This window comes from Castanea sativa, chromosome 11, assembly GCF_040712315.1.
Source record: "Castanea sativa cultivar Marrone di Chiusa Pesio chromosome 11, ASM4071231v1".
Taxonomy (NCBI): domain Eukaryota; kingdom Viridiplantae; phylum Streptophyta; class Magnoliopsida; order Fagales; family Fagaceae; genus Castanea; species Castanea sativa.
In genome coordinates, this window is record NC_134023.1 from 20,236,254 (window position 1) to 20,253,495 (window position 17,242).

General features: G+C 38.1%; 1 long non-coding RNA gene and 1 pseudogene across 1 annotated transcript; one reads left to right on the forward strand and one right to left on the reverse strand.

The window, feature by feature from the left end:
• Nucleotides 1-362: 362 nt before the first annotated feature.
• On the forward strand, nucleotides 363-16,969 carry LOC142616198 (cytochrome P450 CYP72A219-like; annotated as a pseudogene).
• LOC142614809 (uncharacterized) lies at nucleotides 5,920-6,795 on the reverse strand. Its single transcript, XR_012840576.1, has 3 exons — nucleotides 6,697-6,795; nucleotides 6,381-6,466; nucleotides 5,920-6,163 (listed from the first exon to the last, which is right to left on the reverse strand). It is a non-coding gene; the product is annotated as an uncharacterized LOC142614809 (long non-coding RNA).
• Nucleotides 16,970-17,242: the final 273 nt, after the last annotated feature.

Genomic DNA, 17,242 nt, shown 5'->3' on the forward strand with positions numbered 1-17,242 from the left:
TATAAAAAGCATGTTCCCTATCGTGTCTGTGTAAATGACATATTCTGGTTGTCCACCAATTTATTCCTCGTATTTGCTCATATTTCCAACATCAATATCCATGATTTAAATCTCTGGAAATTTTTTTTTTTTTTTTTTAAATAACTAACTAAAACTATAATTAACTATTTATTCCACTTTGTTTATTTCTGCAGCGAAAAGATTTGACTGGTGACCTGCGGGTGCATCTGGACAAGTTTTGGCTAAGACAGTAAGTGGACGCCTCAATGTTAAACACGTAGCATCTTTACCTTCAAAATAAGAACTATAAAAAAGCACCCATCTAATTCATTTTATAATCTCACTCGCTCTTATCTCAAAACATGGAAATATCATTGCTTAGATTTGCAGTTTCCATAGTTTCAATTGTGGTACTAATAACATGGGCATGGAGAGTAGTGAATTGGGTGTGGCTAAGGCCAAAAAAGCTAGAGAGGTGCTTAAGGGAGCAAGGTCTTAATGGCAACTCCTACAGGCTATTGTTTGGAGACTTGGAGGAGATCTCTAAGATGACAAGTCAAGCCAAGTCTAAACCCATCAACTTCACCCTTGACATTTGACCGCATGCCAACCCCTTCGTCCATCAAGTTGTCTCAAATTATGGTATTTCTACAATAACTCTCAAGTTGTCTCAAATTGTGCTTTGATTTTCAAACTTATACATCAATTTTAGTTCTTGCAGCTTACATCTCTTGAGAGCATCTTCAATAAGCTCTCTAAAGCTATTTTTGGAGAGGAAACACACAAAAAACTACCTCAACAGCCTATTTAAACTCTATTTTTTTAAGTTGCTAATACAAATAGTACAAAAATTTGAAGGGAGGAAAAACTTGGATATTGTTTTTTCTTAAGAGAGGAAAAACATGGGGTCCATCTCCATGTGACCCATGTGAGAAGGCGGAAACATGCATCCAATGCATGGTGTATTTTATTCCATATTTGTTGGGCCTCAATGGGGGTAGGGTCCACCTCCATGTGAGAGGGAGAAAACATGCATCCAATGTGTGGTGTATTTTTTTCCATATTTGGTGGGCATTAATGAACCCACCATTAGATGAGGTCGGTCATAATTCATGCACCCACTAGATAACTTTAACAAACTTTAGGCATTGGAAATTGCTATAAAGTATCGAAAATATTTACCAAATATTTTGCATTTATTGTTTTCCTAACCTCCTATTGACTAGTGTCCACATTTGGAGGTGGTATACCATGCATCAGTTGCATGATTTATTTTCTCCCATATTTGGTGGGCCTCAAACAACCCACCATTAGATGAGATCGGTCATAAATCATGCATCCACCAAATAACTTTAACCAACGTTAAGATTTGGAAATTGCTACAAAGTATCAAAAATATGTAAAAAATATTTCATAATTATTACTTATCTAATCCCCCTATTGACTAGCGTCCATATTTGGAGATGGTATACCATGCATCAGATGCATATTTCCTCCCTCTTACATGTGTGGGGTCCACCTCCATGTGAGAGGGAGGAAACATACATCTAATGCATGACGTAGTTTCTCCATATTTGGTGGGCTTCAATAGTGGTGAGCTCCACCTCCATGTGAGAGGGAGGAAACATGTATTTGATGCAAGGTGTGTTCTCTCATATTTGCTAGGACTCAATGAACCCACCATTAGATAAGGTTGGTCAGAAATCATGCATCCATCGGATAACTTCAACAACTTTAAGCTTTGGAAATTGCTACAAGTATCAAAAATATGTACCAATTTTTTTGCATTTATTGCTTCTCTAATCCTCCCATTGACTATTTTCCATATTTGGAGGTGGTATATCATGTGTGTGGGGTCCATCTCCATATGAGAGGGAGGAAACAGGCATCCTATGCATAATGTATTTTCTCCCATATTTGGTAGGCCTCAATGAACCATAAATCATGCACCCACCAGATAACTTCAACCAACTTTAAGCTTTGGAAATTGCTACAAGTATCGAAAATATGTCTTGCTTCTGTATTGTTTAGTGAATGCTTGTGAGACTGAGAGGAGTTTTTCTAAACCCATTAACTTTAGGCACTTTCCCATAAAGTCACTATTCACTATTGTTTCTGTGTTATTTATAATCTGTCACATCATTATTTATAATTTTTCATGTCAAATTTATGGCACAAAATATTTTGGTCCTAATGGGCTTTTTTATTTTTTATGCATGGAGTAATACTCTTACACTATGTTTGGTTGTGTAATGTTGTAATTTATAGCCATGTTTTTGTTGGCATTAATTTTGTGTCAAATTTGATTGTATTTATTCAATCTTTTTCGTATATGTTTATGAGATTTAATGTAAAGGTTGAGTGAGAGTTTGGTGAAGAAAATGTGAAGACAATGAAATTCGAGAGTGGCTCGCGAGTGGAACAACCCGTGAAAGGCCACGTGAGATACACATGTTGAAAGTTGAAAGGAATTCTTCCAGGCTATATTTTGCGAGTCACTTTGCGACTTGGCCAAGTCGCGAGTGACCCGTGAAACTCTTTGCCTAAAACTTTCTAAGTGTGCTTTTCTCATTTCTTTATCTACAATATATAAACCCTTATTACCCACGAAATTGTAAGGAGACTTTTAGAGAGAAAACCCTAGCCAAACACTTGAGATTTAGAAGATTGTAAACCCACAATCATCTACAAAAAATCTCTTAGTTTTCCTCTACTCCTACCTCTCTAATTACAAATTATTGAGAGGTCCATAGCCTAAACACTTTCCTCATCCAATCTGAGAGTAGTGATAAGTTTTGGTGCATGTGAGAAGCATTGGAAGACGCTAAAGGATGGCAGATGCAATTTGGATCTAATTGTGGGATTCGAATAACTAGTGAAGACATAGCTTGGTGAAGCTTGTTGGTAGCTGGAACTTGGAGGCTTCAATTACTTTGAGTAGATTAGGCTCGGAGAGTCTTTTTTATATCCTTGTACTCCAACTTTGTTCACTAGTGGATCAACTCGGCTTGGACTGCTCCAAAGAGGTTTTTTGCCGAATACTTCGGTTTCCTCTTCGATAACACATCTCAATGTTATCTTGTGTTTGCATCTCTCTTCCCTTCCTCTTTAAACTTTACATTTATTGTTTATTGTATATGCTTATGCTTTAGAGAGTTGTTCCGATTTTGTTGCATTGCAATTACTCTTATTCCGCACTTAGTTAAGTAGGGTAAAAGCAATCTAGTTTGGGGGTCTAAACAAGCTATAATGTTTTCACATTATTTAAACTTTCAAGTTGCAAATTAGGGAAAGGAAGAGAAGAGAAATGAGTAAAAGGAAAGGAGATGAGGGAGATGAGAAAAGAAAACCATTCTCTCATGATGTTTGGAAATAGGAGGAGAAGAGAAAAGAATAGAGAAATATACACTTCTCTTTCCTTTGTTTCGTTTGCAAATAGAAAGGAAACCAAAAGAAAAATATGTCATTTTACTTTTATGCTCACATAGATGTAAAATATGAATGAAAGTTTTGGGAAAAAAATATAAATTGGTTCATAAGTAGTGAAGTACATTGGGTCCACTTATTTTTATTCTATTGATTCTCTCCAAATTCGATCAATTTGGGCAGATTGCAAAATGTGGGCCCTGTAGAAATTATTTCTGTAAGGTTGAATTTATTCGATCTTCTGTTGGCTTTATTCCATGCCAAATTTGCTTGTAATTTAGCAATTAGATACCTTCTATTTAGGTGGGAATTATGTAAGGGTTGTGTGTGAGAGAGTGTGAAGAAAACTCAAGATGTGTGCACTCAAAGAAGTCTCGCGACTAACTTGTGACTGGCAAGTCGCCAAAGTAGCACACGTGTGAAGCATACAGGGAGCTGAAGGGTCATGACAGCTGGAGCACTACATGACAAAAAGTAGAGTTTGGCCTAGTAGTTATTATGCGACTCAGACTCGCAACTAGTTCCAGTCGTGAGGTTGAGTCGCCAGAATGCCCTGTTTGGATGAAAAAATGTCTTTTCACATTCCTCACGTACCCTACTATAAATACTCGTATATCCACGCAATGTAAAGAGCTTCTAGAGAGAATTTTGAGAGAGAAACCCTAGAGAAAACTAAGATTGACTCATCCACAATCTTAGACATTTGATTCACCAAATTCCTCTATTCTCACTGTCTCCATTGACATACCCTTGAGAGTTTCATTACCCAAATACTTTTCTCACCATACCTATATCAGTGAAGAGGTATTTTGGTGCTTGGGAAGCAATTCAGAGAGGACTAATTCATTTGGTTGATGCAATGGGCTTATTGTGGGATCTGGTGAGTTAGAGAAGACAAAGTTCGGCGTAACCCTGTCGGAGCAAGAAGCTTGGAGGGCTTAGGTGCATCTAGTAGATTAGGCTTGGAGGGTCTATTGCAATTCATGTATCCCAAATTTATTCTCTAGTGGATCATTTGACCACTTAGAGGGCGGCAGAGAGGTTTTTGCCGAGTACTTCGATTTCCTCTTTGATAACATATCGTCGTGTTATCTTTGTATTTGCATCTCTCTTCTCTTACTCTTTACCTTTTAATTACTGCTGCATTTGTGATTAATTTTGGTTTAGAGTGCTTTACCAATTCGGGTTTAGCTTATATTCATCATTTCGCACATATATTGTTTATGTATAAGCTTGTGTTAGTAATTTTGATATTGGGGGTCTAAACGTTCATCGGTTTTTTATACGCTAATTGAACTTTCAATTTCATTGGCTTTCTCTTTTCCCCTTTAACCAAATAGAAGAATATGCCAACTCTCCCCTCATTTCTCTTATTTTCCTTTCTCTTCTCTCCCTCCCAAACATAGTGTTAAGCTTTATTCCTTAATGGGCTTTACCAAATTCAACCCAAACACAACCCAATTGCTCAATATTGTTAATAGGTGTGTTTCACTCTATTTTATTTTCTATTATTTGTTTAAACTAGTTACTAACCCGTGCAATGCACATATTAATTATATAAAAATTAAAAAAGAAATTTATTTTGCTAAATGTACCAACTTGAAAATGAATGAAAATAAAAAATTTTGCTTAAAAATAAACATCTTTCCCCTGACATTACAACTAACATAAAAATTTAATTTTGTTACGAAGGAAAAACCTGATGATAAATACAAAAAAAATTTATTTGTTTCTTCTTTTTTTTTCTAATTTTTTATTACATTTAAGTGATTGGTATGCTCAAGCTTATTTACAGAAGTGAAAAAAAACAATTGAAGTCTACAAGACCTAATGTAATTGTAAATCACATTATGAAATCCCAAAGAGCTCATGTAATTCAGTGATGTGTGTGCGTGTCAATTGATATCTTCCTACCTTATCTGTCTCCTTATGTCAACAACCGTAGTTTGAACTTTAGGGGCTCGTTTGGTAGAGGAGTTTGAGTAATGTTATTTGGGTGTTTTTTTACATACATGTGGGTGAAAAAATGTGTTGAAATGTGTGTAAAGTTGTTTAAAACGTAAAAATGTGTGTTAGAACCACATAACCAAACAGGCCTAGATTTACTAAACCTATTCTATACTTAAAAGGCAAATATGCAGGTAAGAATTCTTTTATATGGATGAGCCCCTCACCCGTGGTGAACATTATGAACCCTGAACAATTAAAAGAAATCTTCTCCAAGATATACGGGACTTTCGAAAGCCAAATGTAAGTCCACTTGTGAAGTTGCTAGCAACCGGACTTCCAAATTATGACGGTGAGAAATGGACAACACACAGAAAGATTATTAATCCAGCATTCCAATTTGAGAAGTTGAAGGTTACTTCATTCTTGTCACTTGTTTCCTGTTTGTTTCTATCACTTTATATCAAAGAAGTCAATAACGTACCGAAGGCTATACCGGTTTGATCAGCGGTACGATAAAACCTCTATTTACCATAAAATATTACCTCAAAAATCTCTGTTTACTATAAAACATGATTTCAATTGTTCATTGCATACAAAGAAAAAAAAAACACAATATAAAAAACAGAAAACTTAATTGTTCATAGTATACAAAAAAAACAAATAATACAAATAATTAAGTTACAAATTTGTTTTTACAATACAACTAAAGCCACTACTTACGGTCCTCCCATCCTCTACATTCACTTCCTTATTTTTTTATGTTCAAGTGAAGAACAGTCTCAATCTCCTAGTGTCAAAAAACAGAGCACCAACAGGTTTAGTCTAGGATTTTAGCATCAATTTAAGCCAAAGGGTCCTCAAAATCCAATATAAAGACTTTATAATATAAAAAAATGCATAAGTGCAAATGTACAGCAAGCTTTATACTATAGAATATAGCCATCTTCAATTGAATTGACAATTTAAGTAATTTTGCTATAAATTGCATTGAAAAAGAGCTTTACCACTTTGAGAACAGGCCTTCTCAGTTGAATCTTCTGTATCCCAATGAGCTTCTGAGAAACCAAGTCACTGATCCTCGGCAACCTCCCTGCAATAATTGCTTGATTTCAGCACAGAAATAATAAAAGAAAATTAAATTTGACTTTTTTCTGATTCGTTGCTGTCATATAATTCCAAACCCAAAAAATAAAAACAATGGAAAAGATTCAAACTTTCATGTTTCTTCAGCAACCAAACATGGGTCAAACGAAAAATTAAGCAAAACCAAAACTTCAAACGAACCCAGATAACCAAAAAAAAAAGGAAAAAAAATTTTACCTGAGTGAAAGACAGCAGCCGAGACATTGAGACAGAGAAGCCGAGATATGAGAGACACAGAGCAGCTGAGAGAGAGCATGAGAGAAAGAAAGAAAGAGGGCTGTGCAGTTGGGTCCTTAGGGTTAGAATTAGGATTTAGCACAATTACCATATTGCTCTTGAAAACTTGTCAAAATTAAAAAAAAAAAAAAAAAAAAAAAAAAAAAAGCTGAATATGTTTCAGGCTTTCAGTCCGGTATCTCTTTACTGGCCGAAACAGCCGGATTTTGCCGGTACGCATCCGGCACGGCCAGTATATTTGCTGGTTCGAAACAGGGGATGTACTTGTACCGGTGCACTGGCCGGTACGGTATGTACCGGTTGGTACGGCCTATATCGGTACGAGATTGGCTTCACTCTTTTATATTCAACAATGGTGTTTGAAGTGAAACTAATGATTAAAATGTTAATGAAAATATTATAGGTCATGAATATTAATCTTTTCTCAAAATTTTTTAAAAGTTTGGATGTGGATTCCATCAGAACAAAACTTAAATTAGAAATATGTGCAAATATGGCATTTCTATGCTTCAATTAGTTACATCTAACGCCCAAGATTGTGGATTCGCAAAAAAAAAAAAAAATTAATAATCACACCCAAGATTAAGTTTGTGTCAGAGATTTAAGATCATTTAATTTAGCCATGTTAGCAAAACTGGGTTGGAGGTTGTTGTAGGATAAAAGCTCTCTGTTATACAACTGTTCTAAAGCAAAATATTTTTTGCGGTGTGATTTTCTTGAAGCGACTGATTGCCAAAATAGTTCCTATATTTGAAAGACTTTGTTAGCGGCTCAACCAATTTTGAGGAAAGAATGCTTTTGGAGAGTAGGTAATGGGGCTTCAATTCATGTTCTAAAGGATTGCTGGCTGCCAAACCAACCAACAAAAAAAATTCTTTTCCAAGCTGAGGAGGAGATTTGGGAGTGGAGGGTCTTTGATTTAGTTGACTGGCAGAATCATCAGTGGGATAAAGAAACAATTATGGCCATGTTCCATCAGTTTGATGCGGAAGCTATACTTCAAGTCCCTTTGAGTAGGCGGGTTGCACAAGATGTGCTGGTTTGGTGTCTTTCAAAGAAGGGCAGCTATACAGTCCGGTCTGGGTATGTGGCAAAACAGTTAAGGAAGGAAGAGTTAAATGATGGGGAGTCTCCGGAGCAAAGAACATATGGGTCACTATGGTCACGACTTTGGAAAGCAGATGTTCCAAATAAGATCAAAATTTTTCCCTGGAGAGCTTGTCTTAATATTTTGCTCACACAAGACAATCTCATTCGACGAAGGGTGTGGAGACCGCGAGATGTTGTTTCTGCCAGAAAGAGGCCAAATAGGTTTTGCATGTGCTTTGGAGTTGTGGGGCGACACAGGATGTTTTGGCTGAGAGTTTAGGTAGATTTCAAAAATCATGTACTGAGCAGGATGATTTCTTGCAGCTGGTCACAGGTCTCATAGCGAAGCTTTCATCAGAGGAATGGAACCTGTTTTGGGTTATTTGTTGGCAGATATGGCATCAGAGGAACACGGTCATGCATGGAGGTGCATTCTAGAATCCTTCAAGGTCGGCCTAGCGTGTAGTGGATTATTTGAGGGAGTATCATCTGAGTGTGCCAGCTTCGATTCATGTTCCAGCGCTGCAAACATGGCAGCCTCCACAGGGATCGTTATTTAAGCTGAACTTCAATGGTGCTTGCTTTGATGATGGAGCTGCATCGGGTTATGGGGCTGTGATTCGAAACGAAAAGGACGAAGTCATGGCTACTATCGCTGCAAGGGGTGGTGTTGTGCGATATACTGAGGAGGTGGAGGTGATGGCATGCCGTAAAGCGCTTGAGTTTGCTATCGATGCGGGCTTCACGGAGATAATTCTAGAAGGTGATAATGCTATGGTGATGAAGACGATTTGTCAGGCTCAACCAGACCTCTCGTGACTCGGTTTAATATATGAATACATCTAGTGCTTGGCTGCGGGTTTTAGCTCCATTTCAACTAATTGTGTTAGGCACAGTGCAAATAGTGTCGCTCATGCTTTGGTTAGATTTGCTAGATTAATTGATAATGAAATTATATGGATGGAAGAAGATCCTCCGCCAGTGGTGGATGCGTTGTATTTGGATTCTAGTATTCTAAATTAATGAAAATTGATTGGATCTGGCTTCAAAAAAAAAAACGTTTGTGCACGTGTGCGCATGTGCCTACCAAGTACAAACAACAGTTCGCACTGACATTTGGCTAAAGGTTTTGCTAGAATATACTTGAAATGCTTTTTCATGTAATTTTTGTAGGTACATGTGCCTACTAAGTACAATCCTTGTAATTTTTTTATGTTGTTTTCTGTAGAATATGTCAGCAGCATTTTATCAGTGTTGCAATGACATGATGTGCAAATGGGAAAGTTTGGTGTCTGAAGAGGATCAATTGAGTTAGATGTATGGCCTTATCTCCAAACGCTGACGAGTGATGTGATTTCTCGAACAGCGTTTGGGAGTAGCTATGATGAAGGAAGAAGGATTTTTGAACTCGAAAATGAACAAACTGAGCTTGCAATGAAAGCTCTACAGTCTCTTTACATTCCGGGTTGGAGGTAACCCCAAACATTTCAATATCTGCTAATAATTAATAATCAAGTTTTTCTTAGACTTAGGTTCATTTATCAAAAGAATCAAACTTAAATATACTAATTTACATATATATATATATATATATATATATATATACACACACTAAAATTAAGAGTGTTATCGAGCATTAATTTGAACCAATGGGTTTCAAGTTTTCACTTCTGTTTTGATTTCCTTGTGCCTTTTATTCTTCCCAAAGAACAGCCGATTAAGACCACAAAAGTTCATTTTGTACAAAAACATAATGAGTGGATTCAAAAATAAAAAATCACTATGAGCCTATCCTAACTATTTCTCCTCATGTTTCTTGAAACTTTATATCGAAAAACTGATACCGTCTAAATATAACAAAGATTTTTTAAGAGATTTTTAGCTCAATTGTTACCTCCTATTGTTTCCAATGAAGATATTTGAGTTCAAATATCCTTTTCCCATTGTATCTATTGAATTTCATATATATATATATATATATATATATATATATATATATATATATATTTGTTAAGGTTCTTGTACATGAAATAAATAGGTTAAATAGTTATATATTCATACTCTTCTGAACAGCCTAAGAATAGATTATTCAATTTGATGTAATTCACTTCCGTGAGGGAGGTAATTCACTTTATTCTTATCTCATGTTTGCATGAATGATTCGCATATAGGTTTCTGCCAACTAAAATAAACAAGAGGAGTGAAGAAATTGATAAAGAATTACAAGTTTCACTTAAAGGCATCAACAACAAAAGAGAGATGGCAATAAAAGCAGGTGAAGCTAAAACTGATGACTTACTAGGCATACTTCTAGAGTCCAACTTTAAAGAAATTCAAGAACGTGGGAGCGACGAGAATACTGGAATGAATCTCCAAGATGTAATTGAGGAATGTAAGATATTTTATTTTTCGGGACAAGAGAACAACCTCAGTTTTGCTTGTTTGGACAATGGTAATTCTGAGTAGGTATCCAAGTTGGCAAGCGCGTGCAAGAGAAGAAGCCCTACATGTTTTTGGTAAAAACAAACCAGAATTTGATGGGCTAAATCACCTCAAAGTTGTAAGTTCTTTTGATTAGTTTACATTGAATTGCTTCGTAGAAATAATAAAGCATACTCTCTTTTAAATTCATAGTTATAAACGTGGAGATCTATTATCCAGCTTTAGGACACCAGGAAAAAATAGAAGGGACCTAGACATTCTTCAAAATAATCCAGCATCATGGATAATAACAAAAGCTATTGATTGACATATATATATATATATATATATATATATATATATATATATATATATATATATAGAATATCAAGATATAGATAGAATTTATTTTTATGTGATGGGGCTGAATTTAGACTGAAGGGATTACACCGTGCAGGTCCCAATCTGAAATCATATATATGAAGATTAATATCAAAGCAGCTTTTTTGTTGTTCCTTTTCTTTCTTACAAGAATCTTGTTTATTGTATACGAACCTATTTAGCTGATGTTAGAAATACTGAATTCAATAGTTTTGTATTTCATGCTCAAATAATATACATGAGTGCCTTTATATATAGGAGGCATATGAGTGCTGTACAAGTAAATATGAGTGCAGTACAAGTAGTACAATGTGTGCTATACAAGTAAGTAACCTAGTTGGGCCAAGCCCACAATACTATACGTTAACAGCCCCCCTCAAACTCAAGGTGGATGTGGACCAGCTTGAGGTTGTCAACCAAATTACGAAGGCGTCCCTTAGGATGGGACTTGGTGAAGATGTCTGCAAGTTGATCTTTGGAGGAGACGGAGAAGAGCTTGAGAGCACCATGAACAAGATGATAACGGATAAAATGACAATCAATCTTGATATGTTTAGTCCGTTCATAGAAGACATCATTGTGAGCAATGTGAATGGCACTCTGATTATCACAATAAAGAGGAGTAGCAGAGGATGTAGACACACCTAAGTCTGTAAGAAGCCATTGTAACCAAAGAAGCTCAAATGTGGTATCAGCAAGAGCACGATATTTTGCTTCAGTACTGGAGCAGGCCACAAAGGTTTGTTTCTTACTTCGCTAAGAAATCAAGGAAGAGCCAAGGAGAAAACAATAGCCAGTGGTGGACCTACGATCAGTGGGATCTCCTGCCCAATCAGCATCAGAGAATGCATAGAGTACAAGAGGAGATTGAGTTGAGTAGAAAATGCCATGGAAGAGAGTGCCCTTCAAGTATCGAAGAATGCGTAGAACAATAGCATAGTGAGTCGACCGTGGAGCAGACAAATACTGGCTAACCTGATGAACAGCATAGGAAATGTCTGGACGAGTAACTGTGAGATAGAATAGGCTGCCAACCAATCGTCTGTAAAGAGAAGGATTAGACAATGGTTTCCCCCCCGAGGGAGTCAGATGCGCATTAAGCTCAACTGGGGTGTCAACAGTCTTGCTGTCAATGAGTCTAGCACGAGACAAAAGATCAGAAGCATACTTGGCTTGAGTAATATAAAGACCATCTAAGGAACGAGTGATTTCAAGACCCAAGAAATAGCTAAGGTGGCCAAGATCTTTCATCTCAAACTGCTGACTAAGAAAATCCTTGAGTTCTTTTATGCCACTAATGTCATCACCAGTTATGATCATATCATCCACATAGAGGAGAAGTAGAATGGTGCCTTTATCAGTACGACGAAGAAATAATGCAGCATCATAAGGATTGGCAGTGTAACCCAAGCGAAAGATAGTAGAGCTAAATTTTGCAAACCAGGCTCGAGGAGCTTGTTTAAGACCATACAATGCTCGTCGAAGGCGGTAAACCTGGTTGGAGTCAATGAAAAGACCTGGAGGAGGTTGCATGTAAACTTCTTCACTCAAGTCCCCATTAAGGAATGCATTTTTAACATCCATCTGAAAAAGATCCCATTTTCTAGCAGCAGCAACAGCCAGGAGGGCACGAACAGATGAGATGCGAGCAACTGGAGCAAAGGTCTCTTCATAATCAATCCCATACTCCTGTGTAAAACCTTTTGCAACAAGACGAGCCTTATAGCGCTCAATGGACCCATCTGAGCGAGTCTTAATCTTGTAGATCCACTTGCAACCAACCACAGACTGTCCAGGAGGGAGAGTAACTAAGTCTCAAGTATGGTTTTTGGTTAATGCATCAAGTTCCTCTTTCATTGCAATCTGCCATAAAGGGTCAGTGGAGGCCTCACGATAGGTTTGAGGCTCATGGAGTGTAGCAAGTGCAGTGTAACAATGATAATCAAGTAAATGTGTAGGAATGGATCTTACCCGAGTTGAGTGACGAGGTGGAATGTCTTGTGGAGGTGGAAGGTCTTGTGAAGGATCTTCAGGCGGAGCAGGAGTGGGGGACCCAGGCTCAAGTTGGGGTAGCTCGTCATCAATCTGCTCATCTTCGACCTGTCCAGAAGAGACATTAAAAGGATCTGGTGTTTGAATAGAGAAGTCCAAAGAAGGATCAAGAGGATTTGGAGAAGGAACATGAGACTCCTTTGGAAAGACTTCAAGTACAGATGAGGTAGTGAGGGAAGAACGAAAATGAGAGAGTTCAACAAACAAGCGGTGTTCCCAGAAGACAACATTACGAGAAACACGAAGGCGATGAGAGACAGGATCATAACATCGATACCCTTTTTGTGTTTCGCCATAACCAAGGAAACAGCAAAGTCTAGATTGAGGCTCAAGTTTTTTGTGCTCATGAGGCTGAAGAAGAACGAAACAAGCAGATCCAAAAGAACGAAACAAGCAGATCCAAAAGAGCGAAGGTGATGATAGTCAGGGGGTAACCCAAAGAGGCGCTCATACAGAGTTTGATTATGGATGACAGTGCTTGGAATGCAGTTGATGGTGTGAACAGCATGAAGAGTAGCTTCACCCCAGAATGGAGGAGGAACCTTGGCAGAAAGAAGAAGAGTACGAACAGTGTCAAGAATATGACGAAGTTTTCGTTCAGCTTGACCATTTTGCTGAGAGGTACCTGGACAAGTTAGATGATGTACAGTGCCATAGGAGTGTAATAGAGCTTGAAAAGCATATTGAGTGTATTCAAGAGCATTATCAGAATGAAAAATTTTGATTCTTTTGGAGAATTGGGTTTCAACCATTTTTGCAAAATTACTATATATTGGCAAAATTTCAGAACGAGATTTCATAGGGAATATCCAACTATAACAAGAATAATCATCGATAAAAACAATAAAATATCGAGATCCACCAATACTAGCAACAGGAGAAGGTCCCCAAACATCAGAATGAATTAACTCAAAAATGCTATTAGACATAGAATCACTATTATTAAAAGGTAAAGCTGGCTGCTTTCCTAACTGGCATGAAGTACAATCAAAATTGTCTTTGGACACAGAACCTAACAGACCCTTAGAAACTAACTGTTGTACCCGAGAAGAGGGTGCATGACCAAGACGAGAGTGCCAAAGTGAGAGAGAGGGTAAGGAAGACACTGCAGCGGCAGCAGCAACAACAGACACCGGAGCAACAGGTGGAAGATGAAGATTGTCCACTGGAAACATACGCCCAACTCTAGGACCGGTCCCAAGCTCTTGCCCCGTCCTCGGATCCTGCACAATACACCCAGAATAGTAAAAAATAAGGCGATAACCTAGTTCAGCTAATTGTCCCACAGAACACAAATTATAGGATAGGTCAGGAACATGGTAGACCCCAGGAACAGAGAGGTTGAAGGTTGAAACAAAACCAAGACTATTCCCATGCATGGTGGAACCATCGGCTATGTGAATATTTAGGGGATGTGGAGCAGGGTCAAGTTTGGAGAATAAGGACAAGTGAGGTGTCATGTGATTGCAACAGGCAGAATCAAAAAGCCAAGTTTGAGACTTACCGGGTAAAACTGAGAGAGCAGTGGAAAGAGATGCATTACCAGCCATACGAATAGCTTGAGCTATGATCTCCTGTAGTTCAGTGGGTGAGAGGTTGATAGTGGATCCAGAAGACTGGGACTCAGCTGAAATGGGAGGCATTGGCAGAGTAGACTTAGTGTTAGCAACTGCAGCCGTAAATTTGTTGCGATGGTAACAAGTCTCAATAGTGTGGCCAGGGCGCTTGCAATAGTTGCAGAACTTTTTATTGGCCTGTTTGCGACGATTGCTGGAGCCAGAAGGATCACATGAGTGCTGAGGTTGCTCTATGGATGGAGCAGAAGGAGTAAGGGCCAGAACATTAAACTTATCCTGGGCTCGAAGAGTTGCAAGGCGAGCTTCTTCTCTTACTAACTCGTTCACAGCAGTATCAAGAGAGGGAGGAGGACAACGATTAAGAAGCTGACCTCGAATGGGCTCATAGTCCTTGTGGAGTGACATCAGGAACTCATAGGGACGAAATTCATCTCTAATAGCAGCATATTGTTGAGCATCTTTTGAGCATGCCCAAGTTGGATCAGAAAGGTCAATTTGGTCCCAAATGAAGCGAAGCTGATCATAGTAGTCATTGATGGACTGCCCCGGTTCTTGCTTGAGTTGATGCAATTCAACCACTAACTGATATTTCATGGATCCGTGAGTAGTAAAGTATCTTTTGGCCAACATATCCCATGCTGATTTCGCATCATCAAAGCTGCCCAGCAAATTGGAGATGGAGGGAATAGAAGTGTTTCGAATCCATGTGAGGACCATGTGATTGTGACTATCCCATTCAATCATACGATTGAGAAAGGCAGCATCTTCTTCACTTGCCCCCTTCACAGGAATAGTGATTGCACCAGTGCAATAATGCCAAAGCATGCGACCCTTAAGAAAACTGCGCATAGCTTGAGACCAAGATAAGTAATTCCTAGTCCCCTTCAATACAGTATTGATGGGGCGAGGAAGAAAAACATCATTTTTATCCATTTAGAGACACAATATGCAAAATCAGACTGCAAAAATGAAATCTACGCGAAAAACTGAGTAAGGAGAACCTGGCTTGCAAAAAGTCAACTCCGAAAAAAGTCAACGGTCAACGGTCAACAGTGACGTGGCGGGTGACATCAGCAGCGCGCTGGAGGATGACGTCAGCGATGACGTGGTAGTGATGACGTGGCTAGGGATGACGTGGCGGTGATGACGTGGCTAGGGCTCAGCAGGAGCAGTTGGCGCGTGGTGGCGCATGAGCAAGCGGTTCGGCGTGTGGCGACGCGTGGGCGCGTGATCTTCAGTGCAGAAGCTTTGGGCGGCGCGTAAGGGCGCGTGGAGCCTCCGATGACTGTGAGGTTTTCACGAAAAGGTAGATCGAAGAAAGACAATTTTTGTGGTACTTTCAGAAAATTTTTCGGAGCAATATTCACGGCGGTGCCGAAAAAGGCAGTGTTCGAACTCCTCAATGGCGGCTGCTACAGGTCCGGAACCTGAGGACGATGTCTGGAAGACTCGAAGGTTCAACGGCGAAAAGCTGTGGCAGTTGTTGTGACAACGGAAGCAATATTGAGAATGGAGTTACACCAATAAAGACAAGACTGCTAAGAAAAAGTCAGAGCAGTGGCTCTGATACCATGTTAGAAATACTGAATTCAATAGTATTGTATTTCATGCTCAAATAATATACATGAGTGCCTTTATATATAGGAGGCATATGAGTGTTGTACAAGTAAATATGAGTGCAGTACAAGTAGTACAATGTGTGCTATACAAGTAAGTAACCTAGTTGGGCCAAGCCCACAATACTATACGTTAATAGCTGATTGAGGAAATTGTACCACCACAATTTTGTAGTGACGTGATAACAAATTAGAAAATTGGATTACAATTAAGCCCCCAAAGATTTTGAGGCTTTCAATCAAGTTTGACCTACTTGATTATGCTAGTTACTATGAGAATGATAGTAATCCTATCTAAGTGCCTCATTGTCATCCCTATACGTTTCTTGTGCATTTTCCATGTTTCGCAATGTTTCTTGTGCATTTTACGTGTTTTGTGAAGGTAAAGAAACGTAGATAAATTTATTGTAAATAGTACCCAAATGAATAATTCAAATATTCAACCATTGACTTGGATGAATTTAAAAAAGAAAAAAATAAATAAATAAAAACTTTATTGAAGTCAGTTTTTTTTTTTTGCATGGGCATTACTTCTATCAAATATTTTATTAAATGAGTCTGATATGCACATCACTTGCTAATTCTTAATATATATCACAATATTCCATGTCATAGGTGACCATGATTTTGTATGAGGTTTTAAGACTATATTCACCAGTAATTGTCCTTACTTAAACTGTTCGCGAGGAAACGAAACTTGGAAATTTGATTTTACCAATTGGAGTTCAAGTCTTCTTACCCACACTCCTTGTTAATCATGACTGTGAACTTTGAGGTGATGGTGCAAACGACTTCAATCCAAATAGGTTTGCCAAAGGAGTTTCAAAATCTACAAGGGATCAAGTTTCATTGTTCCCATTCGGATGGGGTCCTCGGATATGCATTGGACAACATTTTTCTATGGTAGAAGTGAAAATGACTGTGTCAATGATTCTACAACGCTTCTCCTTTGAGCTGTCCTCATCCTATACTCATGCTCCGCTCCAAATTATGACCCTTCAACCACAATATGGTGCTCACATTATTCTACATAAACTCCAGAATAGAATGTTAGAATTTAAACTTGCTTTTAATTAACCTTTCATAAATAAGTGGGAGTTTCATAAGTTAATGTAGTGGATGGTTTATTGAAGTTATATGTGGGATTTATGAATGTAAGACTTAGAAAAATAAATGTAGTGGGAATTAGAGGTTGGATGGTGTACTATATAAACTCATTCATTTGTAAACGTTTATGCAAGAGTTGAAGAGATATATAACACATTGAAGTGTTCTAACTCTTCCTTCTCCATTCTCTCTCCCTTTGTTTAATTTGTGAGTGTGAGTCTCTTTTATACACTTAGTGTGTGT